Here is a 12,906-nt window from a genome sequence, read left to right as displayed (position 1 = left end):
TTGTTGTTTTCTTCAGTAAGGTCAGTCTTTCAATATCATACTATCAACTTGGAATGATATTTTTTCTAAGATCCGGCCTATGATTTGGACTTTTTACACTTTTCCTCCATTTTGTAGAATTTAACGTTTTCGTGACCCTTACGGTTGGAACACGGTTGGAAAACGACATATTGAGACAAATATTCATGGTTCTTCAATAGTTCTCCAAGTCTCTACTTCTTGTTTTCTTCAGTAAGGTCAGTCTGTCAATATCGTACGATCAACGTTGGCATGAATTTTCCTCCATTTTGTATAATAAAAATTAAAAAATTACTTAAAAGCGTGTATAAATATATAAGAAATTTTAAGTTTGAATGTAAAATTAAAAAATAAAAAGTATTTAACATGCCAATTGATCTCGATGTTTTTTTAACAAATAAAAATCATTAATTATCACACTCCTTCTCAATATAGACCATCAAATAATTTATAAGAAGTTGTCGTTTATTTTATATTGAAAATTTATCTCAACAATATTAAAAGTTGAAAAAGTTTAAATATTTTATTTTTATTTCGAAACTTAGTCTTAACAACGTTTATGATTTAAAGTTTTCATCAAAATTAATTTAAATGTATGTACGACATAATAAATGAAATTAAAAAATTTGGGTTCACATGATGAAACAACGAGCATATATATGATTTACGTAAAACAAAATATATTTGAGATAAAAAAAAAAAGTTGAGATCTAATACTCTTTTTATTTTATATTTTTACATAATCAGGCCCCACTCTAGATTCGTCCCTGGGAACGTTGAAATCCACAGAGGGATCACGTGTGCATGAAAATATTTACATCCTCATGACCGACAGTGAAGTCCCAGTTAACAATTTAGAATTTAGCTTGATTAAAATTATTTTTTAAAGATAATTATTAAATATAAAATTTATATTAAAAAATTAATTTTTTTTAATAATAAACGTTATATATATATATTTTAAATGAATGCAATATTTATATAATTATTGCCATTTTTTTAGCTTGGTCTGGTACCATTCTTTCGTGTTGACCAATTATAATGGAAAGAGAATTATTACGTCTACGTGAGTTGATATGTGCTAAGTTTATGTTGTTCTTTTCGTACAATTTTACCCTTTAATTTGCAATTAAGAATAATAACAACTCAAATTAAGAGAATTTCACTTCATCGATTATTTAAGAAAAAAAATTCCTGAATAATTGTTATCGCGCAACACCTCAATGGAGATCGAAGTCATATATAGGTCTAGATTCTAAAATAACTAATTAATGATACAATTTGAATTCTAATGAGATCTAACTTCTTCATCATGTCAGGTCATTGTAATTGTTAAAACTCAAATTCCACATTTTTAATTTAGACAAGTTCTAATACCGTTTGTAACATTTCAATAGAGACCAAAGCCTAGATAATGATATAATTAGAATATTGTTTGAGCTGTACACCACATATCTTTATCAGTTATTGTGGAATATCACAAATCATGCTGCTTAATGCATTAACGTGGTTGAAATTGAAAGTCTTTGTTATTGCAAAAATATCGGTAAATTAAACAGATCAAAGTGCATACACATTGATATTGTTGGTTAGTAGTGCCAAGTAAAGGTAAATGGCCCGTTAATACACATTCTCCACAAAAGAAATAGAAGAAGAAAATGATGTGCTGCAAGTAGACTATATTACTTTGACTCGACTGCTACAGCTAGCAGTCAACAAAAACACCAAATTTTTATACAAAAAATATTTTGATTCAACAAAAAATTAATTAAGAATAAAATTGACTAACGCGTCACTGTAAGATAACCTTTGTGAGAGTATTTCTTTTTTCTTTTTTCTTTTTGTTTTTAATGAGATTGTTTTAAGGAGCAGAAAATTGATAAGAGTAGGAAAAAAAACAAAAAAAGGGAAAGAACATGAGAGCTGAATGAAGAGCAGATTCCAAAGTGATTTTGCTTACCTCTCCGAGAAAAAGAAAAGTCATCGAAACAATATCAATGGAAACCGTTACGTTTCTCACAAAGTTCAAAAGTCCTAAAGCCCATTGCCACAAGATCAACTACAACAAAGCCCATCAAGGAAGAACATGACTCTGCTGCTATAAAGGACCACTCTGTCAACACTGCAGCAGCAGAGCAAGGTGCAGCCACTGGTGCAGCCACTACACTGCAAAAGCACTGTCAGCAGCCACCACATTGAGGCGTGAGTGAACTGCAGCCTACCTTATTACAAAGTGATCGTGCTAGTGTTTGTGCTACTGATGTACATTCTGATTGTGTACTGAAAATAGACACCTATCTGTCTTATACTTTTCCTTTTGTTCTCTATATATATAGAAAGAATGTAAAGCAACAATTGATTAATAAAAAGTGCAGAATTTTCTTCACCTCACGAGTTGTCTGTCTTCTCTCATTCCTTTTCCCACCTTCCTTCTTCCCAAGTTGAAAATTCTAACATGGTATCAGAGCGGGTCTGACCTGGATTTTTTCATTTCTATCATCAATCATCATTCCTTTATACTTCCCTTACCACTCTGTCTGTAACTCACTGCTTCCATGGCTGAAGCAAGCCCACAACAACAGCCCCCTTCTCCATCTGAGGATCCCAACAGCCCCTTTTATTTGCACCACAGTGATAGTGCCAACACTGTGGTGGTCACACCTCACCTCATAGGGCCTAACTACCTCTCTTGACATCGCTCATTCACCTTAGCTATTTCAATCAAGAACAAACTTGGTTTTTTGGATGGAACCATTGAGACCCCTGCACTTACCAGCACCCTCTATGTTCCTTGGCTCCGCTGCAACAACTTAATCCTATCTTGGATTCTCAACTCAATCTCAAAAGAAATTGCATCAAATGTTCTATATGTGAGCTCAGCCAAAGAAGTTTGGGTAAAGCTTAAAGCTAGGTTTGCACAACCTGACAATGTGCGCATCTTCCAACTGCAACAACAACTGGGATCTATCACTCAAGGATCACAATCTGTGAGTGATTATTTTACCCAACTTAATGCAGTGTGGGAAGAGTTGCACAACTATAGACCATTACCCCATTGTTCATGTGGCCTATGTACTTGTAAGATCTTAGAATCTGTAGGAGAAGTCCAACAAACAGATTCGATCTTCAAATTCCTAATGGGACTAAATGATACTTATGATGCCATTAGAGGACAGATCATCCTCATGAGCCCCATACCCTCATTAGATAGAGTGTTTTCCCTAGTCTTGCAGGAGGAAAGACAAAGGCAAGCTAGATCCCTTGTGATGCCTCAAAATGAATCATCAGTACTAGCAGCTTACCATAGTCAAGCCAAAAAGAAAGACATTACTTGCTATCATTGTGGAAAGATAGGCCATACAAGGGAGAAATGCTATCGATTGGTTGGGTTCCCATCCAACTTCAAATTCACCAAGTCCAAACCTAGCTACTCAAATGCTGGACCAAACACTCACTCATTAAACCAGGTTACTGCTCAAAGCCAAGAAAACAGCACCTTGAGTGTCCCACAACTTCCCTTGACTGAGGCACAAATTCAACAGATAGCTACCCTTCTCAATGCTCAGACATCTCAGCTCAACTTGAAGGAGAGGAACCTGATCTCCCATTCTGGCACCAACCTCCAAACAACAACAGATACCAAGTCTCCCAGCCATCACTCCTCCAACATGGCAGGTATAATCCCTCACACAGAATCTGTCCAACAAGCATACCTTCATTTTTCTGCAAAACACAATCAAAAAGCATGCTCACAATGGATCCTTGACACTGGAGCCACAGACCACATGGTCTGCTCCACCTCACTGCTCACCACCATCACTTCTGAGAAGCAAACTCAAGTGCACCTCCCAAACAAAACTCAGGCTAAAGTGACACATATAGGCACTGTCAAAATTTCAGATAGACTCACTCTACAAAATGTCCTATGTGTGCCTAGTTTCACCTTTAATCTTATATCTGCCAGTAAGCTCACCCAAGATTCTTCTCTTTGCCTCATTTTTCTTGAAAAATCTTGCCTCATACAGGACCTATCTTCATGGATGACGATTGGTCTTGCTGAAGTTTCCAATGGACTGTATTTCCTCAGACCTCAATCCCCTTCCTGCCATGCTGTCCAAGGTCCTCCATCAATCACAGAATCTTCCAGTCAACACACCAACAATGAAGACTCGAGCTCTAACCAGCAACAAAACTTTGATCTATGGCATTTTAGATTAGGACATGTACCTCACCAAAGGATGAATGTTATTCAAACTCATGTCCCTAGTGTAAAATGTAATAGTGATATGCAATGCACAATCTGTCATTTGGCTAAACAAAAGAGAAAACCTTTCCATTTAAGCTCCATTTCTACATCTACTCCATTTGAATTAATTCACTGTGACATTTGGGGGCCCTACTCCTGTCCTTCCATTCAAGGACATCAATATTTCCTAACCATTGTGGATGATAAGACTCGGGTCACTTGGATTTACTTGATGAAGTTCAAATCTGAAACAAGAAATATCCTACAGAATTTTATCCACATGGTTCAGAATCAATTTGATGCCAAAATTAAACAAATAAGGTCTGATAATGGATTAGAATTTCAGATGACAGATTTCTACCACTCACAAGGCATTTTACACCAAAGAACTTGCATATACACCCCTCAACAAAATGGAGTAGTAGAGAGGAAACATCAACACATCCTCTCTACTGCTAGAGCCCTCCTTTTTCAAGCCTCCCTTCCACTCAAATTTTGGGGAGATGCTGTATTGACTGCAGCTCATCTCATCAATAGAATCCCCACACCTGTCCTCAACAATAAATCTCCATATCAAACCCTCTTCTCATCCATTCCCTCATATTCTCACTTAAAGGTCTTTGGATGTCTATGCTTTGCATCTACTATCAAGAGCCATAGAAATAAGCTAGATCCTCGAGCAAGAAGATGCATTTTCATAGGTTACCCTTCTGGAGTCAAAGGATATAAAGTCTATGATCTTGAAGATCATTCTTGTTTTGTTTCAAGGGATGTAGTCTTTTATGAGTCACTCTTCCCTTTTCAGCAACAAACTCCACATGTCATCCCCCCACATCACAACCTGGTCCTTCCAACGCCTCTACCAGAACCCATCTCTTCTCCTTTCCCATCTCAACATTTCACTCCCTCAACCCCTACTGAAAACAATACAAATAACCTTGACTCACATGATTCTGAAATTGACCTGCCTGCCCTCTCTCCACCTCACACACAATCACCTCCCTCTCCAATACCAAACATAACCCCTATCCCTCTTAGGAGATCTGATAGAGCTCGACACCCACCTGCTTACCTCCATGATTACCAATGCCAGATAGCTCACACCAATCCATCCTCACACCAACTTTACAACACCACTGCACACCCTCTCCATCAATACCTCTCTTACAAAAACCTGTCCCCTCATCATCAATCCTTTGCTCTCTCCCTCTCTCTACTTCGAGAACCTCAAACATACCAAGAAGCTGTTAAGTCTGAGTATTGGCAAGATGCCATGAAAGCTGAACTAAAAGCCTTAGAAGATAATGGGACTTGGACTGTTACTATCTTACCTGAAGGAAAAAGGGCAGTTGGATGCAAGTATGTCTATAAAATCAAGCTCAATTCTGATGGCACCATAGAAAGACCTAAAGCTAGACTAGTGGCAAAAGGCTACACTCAAAGAGAAGGATTTGACTACCAAGAAACTTTCAGCCCAGTTGCAAAACTCACAACTGTCCGAGTGTTTCTTGCCTTAGCAGCCACCCTTAATTGGCACCTTTATCAATTAGATGTGCATAATGCCTTCCTCCATGGGCAATTAGATGAGGAAATTTATATGGAAATGCCTCCTGGTTATCACAGTAAGGGGGAGTCCATCAAACAAGGAAAATTGGTTTGCAAACTCCACAAGTCACTCTATGGACTCAAGCAAGCCTCTAGACAATGGCATTCAAGATTTTCTGACTCACTTGTTTCCATTGGATTCCAACCCTCAAAATCAGATTACTCTCTCTTCACTAGAAACAATGAGGATGGCTTCATAGCCTTACTTGTCTATGTTGATGACATAGTCATAGGTAGTTCCAACATCAAGGCAATTGACAAGGTAAAGGCCCACTTACACTCTCAATTCAAAATTAAAGATCTTGGCATCCTTAAATATTTCTTGGGCTTAGAAATTGCAAGGTCAAATGATGGGATTCACTTGTGCCAAAGAAAATACAGCTTAGAAATCTTGGAAGATGCAGGACTCCTTGGGTGCAAACCAGCAAATACACCCATTGAGACAAATCATAAACTCTCACACTCACATTCAGATTCATTGAGTGATCCCACAAGCTACAGAAGACTTGTAGGAAGATTGATCTACCTCAACATAACCAGACCCGACATCACTTATGCAGTAAGTATACTTAGTCAGTTCATGGACAGACCAAGTGAGGTGCACATGCAAGCTGCCCATCGAGTTTTGAGATATGTTAAAGGGTCAATAGGACAAGGTTTATTATTTTCCTGCCACTCAGATCTACACATCAAGGCCTTTAGTGATTCAGATTGGGCAGCCTGCCCAGAGACAAGGAGGTCCATAACAGGTTTCTGTGTTTTCATTGGTAATTCCTTGGTCAGTTGGAAGTCAAAGAAACAAGCAACCATCTCACGCTCATCTGCAGAGGCAGAATATCGAGCTCTAGCTCACACAAGCTGTGAATTAGTTTGGTTGATTTCTTTGCTAAAGTGTTTTAATGTTATGCACACTGAGCCTGCCACCCTCTACTGTGATAACCAGTCTGCCTTACACATAACCAAGAACCTAGTTTTCCATGAAAGAACCAAGCACATCGAATTGGATTGCCATTTTGTGAGAGAAAAGGTGTTGGCCAAGGTTATCACTCCTCTACATGTTGCCTCAAGATTCCAACTTGCAGACATTTTTACTAAAGCACTAAGCACTACAAGTTTTCAGTTTCTATTGTCCAAGATGGGCATCTTGAACATCTATGCCCATCTTGAGGGGGAGTCACAAAGTTCAAAAGTCCTAAAGCCCATTGCCACAAGATCAACTACAACAAAGCCCATCAAGGAAGAACATGACTCTGCTGCTATAAAGGACCACTCTGTCAACACTGCAGCAGCAGAGCAAGGTGCAGCCACTACACTGCAAAAGCACTGTCAGCAGCCACCACATTGAGGCGTGAGTGAACTGCAGCCTACCTTATTACAAAGTGATCGTGCTAGTGTTTGTGCTACTGATGTACATTCTGATTGTGTACTGAAAATAGACACCTATCTGTCTTATACTTTTCCTTTTGTTCTCTATATATATAGAAAGAATGTAAAGCAACAATTGATTAATAAAAAGTGCAGAATTTTCTTCACCTCACGAGTTGTCTGTCTTCTCTCATTCCTTTTCCCAACTTCCTTCTTCCCAAGTTGAAAATTCTAACAGTTTCTCTTTGTGTACTCTTTATTGTTCTCCCTCCTAAGAACGTCCATTACACTTGACACCATTAGTCGAAGTCGATCAATCAGAGACGGAGACATATTGGTTTCAGCAGGAAGAACATTTGCGTTGGGATTTTTCAGCCCAGGCAGTTCAAAGAGCCGATACGTCGGAATATGGTACGTGATATCTTCTGAGGCGGTTGTGTGGGTAGCCAACAGAGACACTCCGCTCAACGATCACTCGGGAGTTTTGATGGTCACCGATGAAGGATTTCTTGCCCTTCTCAATCGCACAAATAATATTGTTTGGTCATCTAATTCATCAAGAAGAGCAGAAAATCCAGTTGCACAGCTCTTGGACAACGGAAATCTTGTTGTGAAAGATGGAAATGCTAATGACCCAAACGAGTTTTTGTGGCGGAGTTTTGATTATCCTTGTGACACATTGCTACCGGAAATGAAGATTGGGAGGAGCTTTGTAACTGGTATTGATAGATTTTTATCATCTTGGAAGAGCGCGGAAGATCCTGCTCAAGGTCAGTTTTCATTACGTATAGATCCCCATGGGTTTCCACAGTTGGTTGTTTTGAACGGAGCCAGAATAAAGGCAAGAGCAGGGCCATGGAATGGACTTCACTTTACGGGATATCCTTTACCAAGACAGAATTCAGGAATTCAGACTGAATTTGTGTTGAATGAGAACGGGGTCTATTACGAGTTTACACTTGGGAATAGTTCAGCTTTGACAAGAGTTGCGTTAAACCCATCAGGCACTGGGGAACTCTTCATCTGGGCAGACGAGACACGAAGTTGGCAACTTTTCTTTACGCTGACGGAGGCAGATCAGTGTGAAAATTATGCCCTCTGTGGGGCATTTTCTACCTGCAACCCCAGTAGCTCCATTGTATGTGCGTGCTTGGAGGGATTCATACCCAAATCTCGAAATTATAGGAATTCGATAGATCAATGGTTTAATGGGTGCGTTCGGAGTACTCCACTGGAATGCAATGGTGGAGATGGCTTTCGGAAGTACACTGGAATGAAATTGCCTGACACAACTTCTTCCTGGTTTAATAAGACCATGAGCTTAAGGGAATGTGAAGAATTTTGTTTGGAAAACTGCTCTTGCACAGCGTATTCAAACTTGGATATTAGGGGAAAAGGAAGTGGCTGCTTGATTTGGTTCGGTGATCTGAATGACATAAAAGTATACTCCCAGGGTGGGCAAGAGCTATACATAAAGATGGCCAGTTCAGAACTGGGTACCTTTGCTTTTTCTCTTGTTTTTATTCTTTTAAATTCTGCTTTTTTGTTATAAATGGAGGACAAGTTGGGCAACTCGCTCGCTTGGTCTTCAATTGGCACTTGGGAAACATGTTAATTCAGTCTCTTTTCTCCATGTTTTCCTGAGGAAGGGGGGAAAATATGGGGATGTGGGGGTAAGAAACAAAATATGCGGAAATTGTAGAAATCTGCATCTTTAGGATGTTTGATTGACTGACACTACTAGAAGATAGATAATTGAAATATCAGTGTGAAAGGTTTAGGACTCTTATGCTGTTGCAGGGCCACAGAAACAAGGATTTGGTGGAGTTGTGCCCTACTATTCTATTTTCTCTGTTCGAAAGTTTTTGGAGGAGCTAGCTCGAGGCACGACCATTCTGTAAATTATTGTAAAAACATATTATTTATTTATCTGATTTCCATTTGACAGACAGAAGCTCAAGCAATGGAACTGTTGCGCATCAAGAACTTAACCAATTATGGAAAATTGTCGTGCTTCCTACATCTCTTGCAATGCTGATATTTGTCCTTTTTGTTTATTATGTGAGGAGAAAACTCAGACAGAAGGGTAAGTCAAACACTCTTCACAAAGTTATTAGAGTAACCGCAATTTATCTTCTAAATGAAGTGACATACAATTTTTTTTTTTCACCATATTAGGAGAGAATTTGTTGCTGTTTGATTTGGGCACGATCCTGAAGACTAATAATTCTGAGCTTACTGAAGTAAATAATAATGGAAATAGTAGAAAAAGGGAAGTCAAGATGCCAAGCTTTGCAAGCGTTTCTGCTGCAACTGATAATTTCTTAGCTGCAAATAAGCTTGGAGAGGGCGGCTTTGGGCCTGTTTACAAGGTATATAGTTCAAATCTCTCTAAACGCAATACATAGTGTAATGAATGTATACGAGGTCGGTAATTTGCCAGTTGACACCTTGCCAGGTTTACAAGTCACACAAGTGATGCCAGTTTTGTTGTTACTTACAAGCTGGTGTGGAGGACAGATTCTGTACACCTTTCTCGTGTCAGGATTTTCGATCTTTAGAATTCAAATTTTTAAATTTTCTGTACAAATCAAGTCATGCCATGTCATCGGTGTAGATGATTGTGTTTTTCATACTGGCTTGCAAATAGATTTTTTGAATTGTTGGTTGTACCCCATGAGGTGTTGAATTTATCCATTGATAATATATTTCTTGTACGTGTACGTTAACAATTGGCCATACCTTTTAAGTCTTCCAATGGTCCTTTTTTCGGGCCTTTTTAACAATGGAAAGTCTTCTCGTCAGCTCCTATTTTGTTGAAGCCGAAGCACACCTTACGTGTTATAAGGTGATTTTACATTTTTATCCTTACTGCTCGTTTCAGGTTTTGGGATTCCTTCATTTCACTTCATTTCAAAATTTCAGAAAGCTGTCTTTGTCTCCCCCCACCTCGTCTTCGTCTTCCCCCACCCTGAGAACCTTTCCCCTCCCTCTCCCCCCCGACCTTCCCCCCGAGACCCTTCCCCTCCCTCTTGTTGTTTCGCAGCTGGTCGGAGAAACAGAGCAACACGCGGAGACCGAAGAGTAGCGACGACTCGCCGGTGCTGCGCGACGACTACTACGGCCGACGACGATCGTGGGTGTTCGGCGACGACATAGACGACGATGCATTTGTGTTGGCCGACCCAGTTTCTGTTCGGCCGACAACGATCGGGATGCTTTCAAAATACAGAATATTCTGTAACAGCTTCAAACAAAAAAATGGCGAGTATTCACTGGTGGGGGTGAGAAGATGAGGTTCGGCGCTGGTGGGGAGTAGATTTCAAGCAGGCTCGATTTCAACCGGGGGGGGTTCAATTCGAAATGGGAATTCCACATCTCATACAATACCGAAACGCACCGTTTCGCAAATTCAAAAAAAAAAAAAACTTTTGCCACGTACGGTGTGCAATTTTGCACACCGCTACAGTGGCTGATGCCAATCAAAACTCATTAAAATCAATAAATTAAAAAAAAAATTTCAGGGAATATTAGTGAAAGGGGAGGAGGTAGCTGTCAAAAGGCTTTCACGAAGATCCAGCCAAGGTTGGGAGGAACTAAAAAATGAAGCAATGGTCATAGCCAAGCTCCAACACAAGAATCTTGTCAGGCTTTTGGGCTGCTGCATTGAACGAGATGAAAAGATACTAGTTTATGAATATATGCCCAATAAAAGCTTGGATTTCATCCTCTTTGGTTAGTAATTTCTTATATTTGGAATCGAGATAAATCTTTTCAGTTTACAACTTTATGGCCCTTTCCAATTTGCATATAGTGCAAGTTACTCTTATATGTTGAGCAGATTCAGAAAAGCGCAGAATATTAGATTGGGGAACACGGGTTCGAGTAAATTGAAGGGATTGCTCAGGGGCTTCTTTATCTTCATCAGTATTCTAGGTTAAGGATTATTCATAGAGACTTGAAGGCCAGCAATATTTTGCTGGATATTGACATGAATCCCAAAATATCAGATTTCGGAATGGCCAGAATCTTTGGAGGAAACGAGTCACAAGCAAATACAAATAGGATTGTTGGAACTTAGTAAGTGAAACTTATGAATCATAAAAGCCAAAATAATAATATTATGAATGTGCTTTTGCATACACAAAAATCAAGCAGCTGCCGATATTTTTTCACCTCATGATCGTTTGCAGTGGTTATATGTCCCCTGAATATGCTCTTGAAGGCCTCTTTTCCGTGAAATCTGATGTCTTTAGCTTTGGGGTCTTGTTGTTAGAGATTGTGAGCGGCACGAAGAACACTGGTTTTTATCTAACTGACTCTCTCCATCTTCTTGGATATGTAAGTATCCCATTTGCATTTTCTGTTATGAAAATCCAAGCACATTTTTTTTTCTTAAAAAAAAAAGTTCTTATTCATAGGCTGGAGTGGAAATGTTTAAACTTGAGAGCCTCAAGTGGGAGGGAGGCCCTACAATATTTATTGCTAACTGTATAACTAATGTTGTTCGAAATACTCGTACGAATAGCAATAAATATTGTAGAATACCCTTCTAATTTATCAATCTCCCACTGCCCGAATATGAGTCTCCTGTACTTGAAATTTTAGACCATAATATTTCGCTTTCACGCATTTGAAGGCCTGGGACTTATGGACAAGCAACAGAGGATCGGACTTGGTAGATCCCCTACTTGAAATACCCTTTATCTCTATGCATACGGTATCGAGATTTGTGAAAATAGGTCTCCTCTGTGTTCAAGAAAGTGCAGTGGATAGACCTACCATGTCCGAGGTTATCGTGATGCTTAACGGTGAAAGTGCAGATCTGCCTTATCCCAAACAACCCGCTTTCTTGAACGTGAGAAGTATGGTGATGGCAAACACAGTTCATACCAGGCAAAAAGAAACCCGTTCTGTGAATGACGCAACAATTTCAGATATCGAAGGCCGATAACGTTTTAATTTCCGTCCACGGGCATGAGACAGTATTACAGTATACAACATTTCTCTCTTCCAATATGCATTACGAAAAGGTCAATTCTACTTGGCTTTGACACTGTATTTATTAGTTCCTCCTGATTTCCTTTTTCTTTTGTTATTGTTGAAATTCTATAACAAATAAATCAAAAGAGACTTTTGGGCCTACTTCATAAAGTGATAGGTCAATTTTACATTAAAAAAAAAAAAAAAAAACCATTACGGTCTCATATAAGATGGATTGAGATGATCAATTATGAAAATGTTGTGAATAACACTTGGTTAAAAAGCACAGTGCATTGTTTTGAAAACGATGACAGACAAAACAAAAGCAAATACAAGCGAATTAATTACATGACACAAAATTAATGTAGTTTGGCAAAGTGTCTATGTCTACATTATTGTAGAGGATTTTATTGTATTGAAGAATCACAAAATGCAATTTGGGGCAAAATTTCACTATTTAGAACTCTTAGAATTGCTATACTATTCATTAAGTACTATTTATAATGTCACACGGCATAAATCTTAATTTTCATATTTTTGCATTATTATTAACTCGAGCAGAGTGTATCGAGTGAATTCTTTGGCTGACATTTACTCGAGCGACCCGAGCAAACTATCTACCTGAATTTCGCTTGAGCTACCTGTCACGTGAACATCGGGCAAACTTTCTTCCTGAAACTTCCTCTAAT

At 38.9% G+C, this 12,906-nt stretch overlaps 1 pseudogene; it reads left to right on the top strand.

Annotated features, from left to right (window-relative positions):
- The first annotated feature begins 1,908 nt into the window (after positions 1-1,908).
- LOC122304653 lies at positions 1,909-12,379 on the top strand (annotated as a pseudogene).
- Positions 12,380-12,906: the final 527 nt, after the last annotated feature.

The sequence above is a fragment of the Carya illinoinensis genome, chromosome 3 (assembly GCF_018687715.1).
Source record: "Carya illinoinensis cultivar Pawnee chromosome 3, C.illinoinensisPawnee_v1, whole genome shotgun sequence".
Taxonomy (NCBI): domain Eukaryota; kingdom Viridiplantae; phylum Streptophyta; class Magnoliopsida; order Fagales; family Juglandaceae; genus Carya; species Carya illinoinensis.
This window is presented reverse-complemented; position numbering and strand designations above follow the sequence as displayed.